Raw genomic sequence first — 7,484 nt, 5'->3', positions numbered from 1 at the left:
GAGTTAAAAACATGAATTCTTCTTATGAGAGATTCTTTATATTGAGAAAGTCCAAGTACCATTATGAATACCTCCCTAGTTAAGAGGGAGCATTGAAAAGTGTAACTAGGTTTGGTCTTCATAATGACATGTAAATATTATTTTATGTAATGAGATGTAAATAATAAAAATAAAATTATTTTATTGACTTGCTTCATGGGTTTCATAAGCAAGGAATTTTGTTTTTGAGTCAAGACTCCCATTGAGAGTCTTTAGGATTATTTGTCATCTAGTCATAAAAAGTTAGAGTCATTGCCATGTAATGAAGTCATGTTACACTTTGTAAAAATTTAATCTTGTCTATGTAAAGTATCCCCCAAGAAATTGTCATCTATCCTCTTCAAGTCGGCCTACAAATGATGAAATAACTCCCTAGAGCAAGTCAGACTAACCTCGAACGATCATTTTAACCTAAAGTATAGGAGAGGAAGTGCATATATAGCCTAACTCCACCTCGTTTGAAGACACAATTCGATCAAGCAACTTGGCTTGCATTTAGACAAGAAGAAGTGAGAAGAAAGGGGCTAATAGAAGTGCAAAGGAGAGAAGAAGCAGAAGTGTGAAGAAGGAAGAGAATCGAAGTGTGAAGAAGGAAGAAAGAGGATTCTTCAAGGTAATGCAAAGTTAGGGTTTCTTTTGGATTAGAAAAAAGGACTTCTTTTGGTGGAAAGAGGTTTCTTTTGGGTAATAGAAGATGAATTTTCTTCTGCAGCAAAAGAAGGATTCTTCTGGGAGGTCGAAGTAAGAGATATAGAGACTGATTTTCTCTAGAGGAAATTAGTAGCAGCCTAGATACTGATATTCTCTAGGGGAAGTCAAGAAGAAGTAGTGTGAAGGATAGAGACCGAGTTTCTCTAGAAGAAAGTTGAGGAGAGAAATTTGAGGTCAATAAGAAAGGCAAGGAAAAGAAGAGGCGGAGCATCAAGGTTAGTGACAAGGTTCTTGGGAGGATACTATAGTCAAGTGTCTATGTCATGGTCTTGGTACTTATCAATTGAAGATCTAGAAGAAAAATTTTGATTGGGTTTTCCTCTCAAGAGGTGAGAGGTTTTGGCCCTGGCTAAGAAGCCTACATGCTATGTCGCTTGTCTTTAATTGTGCATATTGGTAATTTTATTGATGAAGAGAACACATTAATAATCTAAGAAAGAAAATATTACAAGCTCAAAGGTAATAGTATAACACAAGCAATTATCAAGCAGAGAAATCTCTTAACTCTGAATGCGCTAAATTTCTCAACAATTAGGAGGCCATGGAAGAAACGATTATAACAAAGAAAAATGTACAAAGACAAGAGGTTGACTAATAATAATAATAATCAAGGAGAAAGAAAAAAAATGAAATACTTATCTTTTGATCTGGGGATTGTAGGTAAATTTCAACTCCCTCTTAATCCTAAGCCTTGAAATCTTTATCTATATTTTCTTAAATGATAAGATCATCTGCATTGTCATTTTTGTATCTCTTTTGATTTGGATGCTCATTACCATCAATGTTTGTTGTTGAAGCATGTTGCTTGTCCTTCCTCTTTCTATCATTCTTCCTTTTAGGACACTGGTTTTTATAATTACCAAAATTGTGATAAATAAAACATTGAATCTTTGACATGTCCTTCTTCTTTTGATCCTGAACTTGAGTAGGTCTTCTAATTGTATTCCTTTCCTAAAATTTTCCAAAATTTCTTTGTCCTTTACCATTATTAATATGAGCTACAAATGCTTGGTACTCATCATCTTAAGGCCTCTTAATTTTTCCTTTTGATATTATCCTAGAATCCTCTTGAATACAAGCAATAAATAGTTGATCAAACTTTGGAATTTATGATCTGCCACAAATGTTTTATACAAATGAATCACATGTATATGGAAACCCATTAAGAGTCACAATCACAAGTTTGGATTTGCCAATATTTTCTCCATTGGCTTTGAGTTGATCTTTTAACTAAGAAATCCTCATAAAGTAGGAAGCCACAATATCTAATCTATACATTTTCATATCACAAAGTTGATTCCTTAAGGTCATCTTCTGACCAATGTTGTTGACTACATACAATCCAACTAGGACATCATACATTTCCTTTGAATTCTTTAGCTCAGAAACAAATGGAATTAAATGGTCTTTGATGGATTCAACAAGAATCCTCCTTCCCTTAATTTCCATCTTCTTGTGCTTTCCCTTTCCCTCATTTTCCTAAGGTTCAGTAACTTGTCTTTCCACATATACCATGACATCATTGTCTTCAAGAATGAGACTTATTCTGGTCTTCCAAGCTCTAAAATTTGTTCCACATTCTAGCCTATATTCAGGTTTGATAGAGGGAGATATCTACTCAAATATTTGGTCATAGATCATATTATAGAATAGGTGTCTTCAAGGAGTAATCTTACTAGCCTTTCTTCACCAAAACTCGGGTACCATGTTTATTTTGTAGTGATAATTTAGATAAGCACAATTTTATGCCATTGATAATTACTTCCAATGATATACAGTCTTACTTTAATATAATTTAGAACATCACTAAGAAATTACACCCAAATAATTCAATGGTAAATGTTATAGAACAATAAATACCACAATAGAAAAGCCATGCATAGTAGCCACCAAAATTATTCACCCAGGAAACTTAAACTCGGGAGAAAACCCAATAATATTTTCTAAGAGAAACCGTTCAATTCAATAAATGTACAATATGATTTTATAATCAAACTTGGTCAAATTGACCACAGAATCTACACAAATCAAACCTTTTAAAATAGGACTAAATTTAGCCTCCTGTAGTGGCCCTCAAATTCGGTAAACCATGAGTCAAATAGGTCAAATTTTGGCCTTCTTCTACTGCCTAGATAACTCAATCAACCTCTCTTAAATAGCCCAAAAAATATCTATCAACCTCTAGTCAAACTACCCAAGAAATCTTGGACAACTTATGGTCAAATTGTGCCTCAGAAATTTGGTCAACTACCTCAATTTTTTATCAAACTGTGCCCCAAAACTTTGGCCAACTGCATTAGTCAAACTTAGCTCAATCTGCATGGAAAAAAACTTGGTCAACTACCCAGAAAACTCAGTCAAATAGATCAAGTCAATGCTAGTCAAACTTCTAATTAATCTCAGACTTGTTCTCCTCCTCCTTCATAGTTGTGAGCAGAAAACATATGTATTTGATGATCCAAACTGGTTTCCAAATGAGTGAGGTCGAATGTCAATATATAGTGGTCATATCAAGTGGGTTTTGGCCAGGGTCAAACCCATTCGGTGAGTGAGCATGACCTGTGTTTTGTAGCCTACACGAGTTTCAAAAATAATAATTGTATTTCCTTTCATTAGGTCGACTTGAATACCAATCATATATACCAAAATTCAACATTGGGGGAAAGCAACCCCCTCTTCAAGGAAGCTTCTCCTAACCCATATTCTGTATAAATAAGGGCTCAAGTAGCCCATAGAGTTGAATTTTTTGAGATTAATCAGCAGTAGTCAAGTGGAGGCTTTTGCCTAAAATTTCAGTCTTGTAATATTTTATGTATGAGCACATTTCTAATCAACAAGAAGAATTTTTGGTTACTTGACTAGTCTTTCCTTGGGGACCTCAGTCTCCTTAGGTTAGGGCACAAATAAGGTGCTCAATCCCCCTCTTTATACCTTTACTTTCCATGAATCAACTCAGTTATTTAATTTTGTGATTGTATTTATGAACATTGCCTTTGCAAGGTTAGTGAATTAGCTTCTTTTCAGGTGTGTTTATGCATCTTACTTTAGTAAATCTAGTAATAAGTTATGTTATTCAGTAACATTATTTTCCATGCATTAGTTCAACCAATCATTCTTATGATATCACTTATAAATCTGATTTCCATTAGGTCAATAAGTTAGTTTGTTTTCCAGTCTCTTTATGCATTTTGCTTTAGATTTAATAACAATTCTTTGATGTAGTTAGCACTCCTTTTCGTGCATTTAACTTGCTTAGATTATCATTTCCTTGCTTTTTGTCATACATTTATGCAACCTACTAGTGCATAAATTCCTATTTGTAGAGCTACAAGAAACACCAGAATCAATCTTCTACTGAATAAACCAATTCATCAAAGGCACAAGGAATTGTAAAATATACCTTGACCTTCCTTAATCTGAATGGAAAGTCGCACCCACCCATAGTAGTTACCCATGACATTTTCCTATGGTATTTACCCATGGTATTGTAACTAAAAAAAACTATAAATAAGAAGCCTCTCTTTGTAAGAGGACATATTATTCCACCATGATGTAGTTGGGAAATCTTCTTTGATCAATAAAGAGTTATCTTGTGTTTATGTTGAGATATATTGTGTAATTGTTTTCAATGTTATTGAGAATGGTTTAAAAGAATATTGGATTTAATGTTTTTTATAATTATTTAAGGGAATACTGGATGTTTCTATCCTCTCTCAATGTTTGGGCCTCCTAGATCTTGGCTCCTCCCAAGATCTGGATCAGTGGTATCAGAGTCAGGATATGACTCCATGGAAATCAAGATTTTAAGGGTTTCAAGTGGAAGTTTTCAAAACTTTTCAGAGCTTCAACACTAGAAGCTTACCATCATTGTTAGTTGCACAACTAGCTGAGCATCACAGTTGGATGTAGTTAATGGATGTTGAAAGGTAGAGCTTTCGGACAACGGGTATTATGTCTGTGTAGGTTGCATATTTCAACTCGCCACCTGCCCGTCAGTTTCCCTTATATAATTCCACCACTAGAATGGCTTCAATCTCCTGTCAGGCGATAATCGAGTCGTCTTCATCACAATAAGTGTGGTTGACGAGACTGGAACATTGGTTGGTCAGCAATTCTAGTTGGAGCACTACACTATTAATCTCATCACTTTCAGAAACCTCAAGCAAGCCTTTCGTTTCAATTATCTATGGGCTCCAGTCGATTTTCCATTACAACCCCCTCTTAGAGAAAAATAAAAAACCAAGTCCATCATGACTAAGAGGTGGATCATCATTATGGCCAAGATGTAGTAGTAGTCACAGGATCCAGTCCTTGGAAAAAATATTGACATTAAATCTTTGACTTTTTCATCGAATTTCTCTTCCATCTCAGAATTGTTCACGAAAACTTCGTAGAAATACACTTTTTTTACACGAACATGCGATTTTCTTAACAGTAGCTTGGAATTTGGTTACAGAGATCAAATTTTATGGATAGAAACCCTATATTTGTAGAGAAAATTATTGGAACTTCATCTCTTGCAAGCAATTTAGGCACATGGATAAAGGAAGTGAGGATCTGGCCAATAGTATGATTTTGGTGCACTGGCTAAGCAATGGATTGTATGCCTCCAGATGGTTGGAACAATATAAACACAAGAAACTGACGATGAGCTCCACGATGATGTCGTACACAGGAGGGGACATCAAGAAGTATGTTCAGCTCGGTAAGATGTTCAATATTTCGATTGAAAGTACAAATAAGATGAAGAAATCAAGGTATTTTTCAGAAAACTCTAGGCTAAGGTCATGGAACTTCTACTTCGGCACCTTTACAATCCTGTGGAGCTCCCCTCTTGGCTTTTTTGGTTTCATACCCTATAAACCCTGATGGGATTCCATGGTAGAGCACGTGTAGTTAATAATTAGGGATCAAAGTCCAAACCTCTTTCCAGTCATTTGGGCCGGCAGATGTCCTAGTCTGGGACCCTAAAGCGAAGTGGAGATATGGTGGTCAGTCCAAATCCAAAAGATGCACCTTTAAGTGGTAATAATTCTGGACATCAGTCATCTTCGCCTCCCATTGCTAGGAAAAACTCTAGTAATTTTCTTGTGGCAATAAGGCTTATAACATCAGGTCCTTTATCACTCTCCAGAGCTTTGAATAAGACTACCTCTAGTCCCCTAGATCCATCAAGCACACCTATGAAGATTGTTAGTATCAATCAGAACCAGGCAGTGAGATATTCTTGGTAGAAGGGATTCCCCAAGATCATATTTTGGATGGTCATCCTCGTGTTTATAATGGGGTTTTGAGCAGGAGGGTTTCTTGTGGCTATTGTTCACAACGCAATATTTCTTATTATCATTAGACTGTTGTTTAGTGTCATTTACTTTCTGTTCACATAGAACAATTTCTAGGGGAAGAGGGCTCTGCTTAATTTCTTGGCCTTGAACAAGGATGCAGACTTCAGAAATGCTCAGGATGGATAGTATGTGAAAGTTATTGGGGTTGTCACCTGTGGCAATGTACCTTTATAGACATTAGAGAGTTAATCGCTACATTTACTCATCCACTGGCCTTTATGAGTATAGAGGTTGGAAGACTAAAAGTGTTAGGGTGGGGCACTACCCCTTTACATGGGGTTTGAGGTATTTAGAGAGGCATTTAGCAGATGATGTTATATTCTGAAAATCTATGTCAAAAACACTTGCATCATTTTTTCTCATATTGTAGACATCATTTTTAGTTTGCTTTGTTGGTGGAATTACAATATTTCATCTCTTTTCACTAGTACAAATCAAAATTTTAGATATCGACACGATAGAAGAGAAAATCCTTACAACAAAGGAGTAATGTGCAATTTCAAAGAATTATTTTTTATAAGAATTACAACATTGAGGAATTTTCAAGACTTTACAAAATTTCATTAGATAGTGAGAATTTACAAAGACAAGTCGCTAGATAATCCATCAGATTTCCACCAAGCATACTGACAAGCAAACTATTTCATCATGGTTATGGGTAAACCACACAAATCCCTTGCCATCGAAATCCATTTACTAGGCTGCACATTGTCAGCATCACTTTTTTCCAGAAGCATTTCATGGTATCTCTACCCTTGGATCTCTGTTCATCACAGTTAGGGGTCAACAACACAAAATGCTTGCCATCGAAGTCCATTTGTCAAATTACACATTATCTGTATCACAATTGGCTCACAAGAATTACAGGGTATCTCTATCGCTAGATCTTCGTTCATCACGGTTATGGCTCATCCACAAACCCACGGTTATAGATCAACTGCGCAATACCCTTTTCTTGAACATCTCATGACTGTGGGTCATCTGAAAATTCATGGTTATGGGTCAACTGCACAAAACCCTTCTCTTCATTATCTCATGTACAAAAATAACTTCTCAAGAGGGAACTCTATGCAATGGGGACCATTGCTTCTTAAGTGTAATGACCCATTTCGATCTATAAACAAAAGAGTATTAACATGCATACGATGTATGCATATGATAGCTACATATGCACACATCGCATGACTTGCACTAGTATACTTGTAAATAATTAGGAAAAATGTTTAAATGAATAAAAAGGGGCTAAATACCTAAATTATTGAGAAGAGAGGTATTACCTAAAAATTTGACACTCAAAATGTACATATTAAATATTTCGTAGTTACAAAGTTGTTAAATAAAATTTACAATTCCAAACCTTCTAATGTAAATATTGATCACTATAAAATT

The 7,484-nt window shown here is 35.4% G+C and overlaps 1 pseudogene; it reads left to right on the top strand.

The window, feature by feature from the left end:
• Nucleotides 1–5,313: 5,313 nt before the first annotated feature.
• On the top strand, nt 5,314–6,420 carry LOC149166936 (protein SHOU4-like; annotated as a pseudogene).
• Nucleotides 6,421–7,484: the final 1,064 nt, after the last annotated feature.

The sequence above is a fragment of the Pinus tabuliformis genome, chromosome 5_1, assembly GCF_031772625.1.
Source record: "Pinus tabuliformis cultivar Carrire ecotype Pingquan chromosome 5_1, CPIR1, whole genome shotgun sequence".
Lineage (NCBI taxonomy): Eukaryota > Viridiplantae > Streptophyta > Pinopsida > Pinales > Pinaceae > Pinus > Pinus tabuliformis.
Note: the sequence above shows the minus strand (reverse complement) of the source record. Positions and strands in the feature narration are given on the sequence as shown.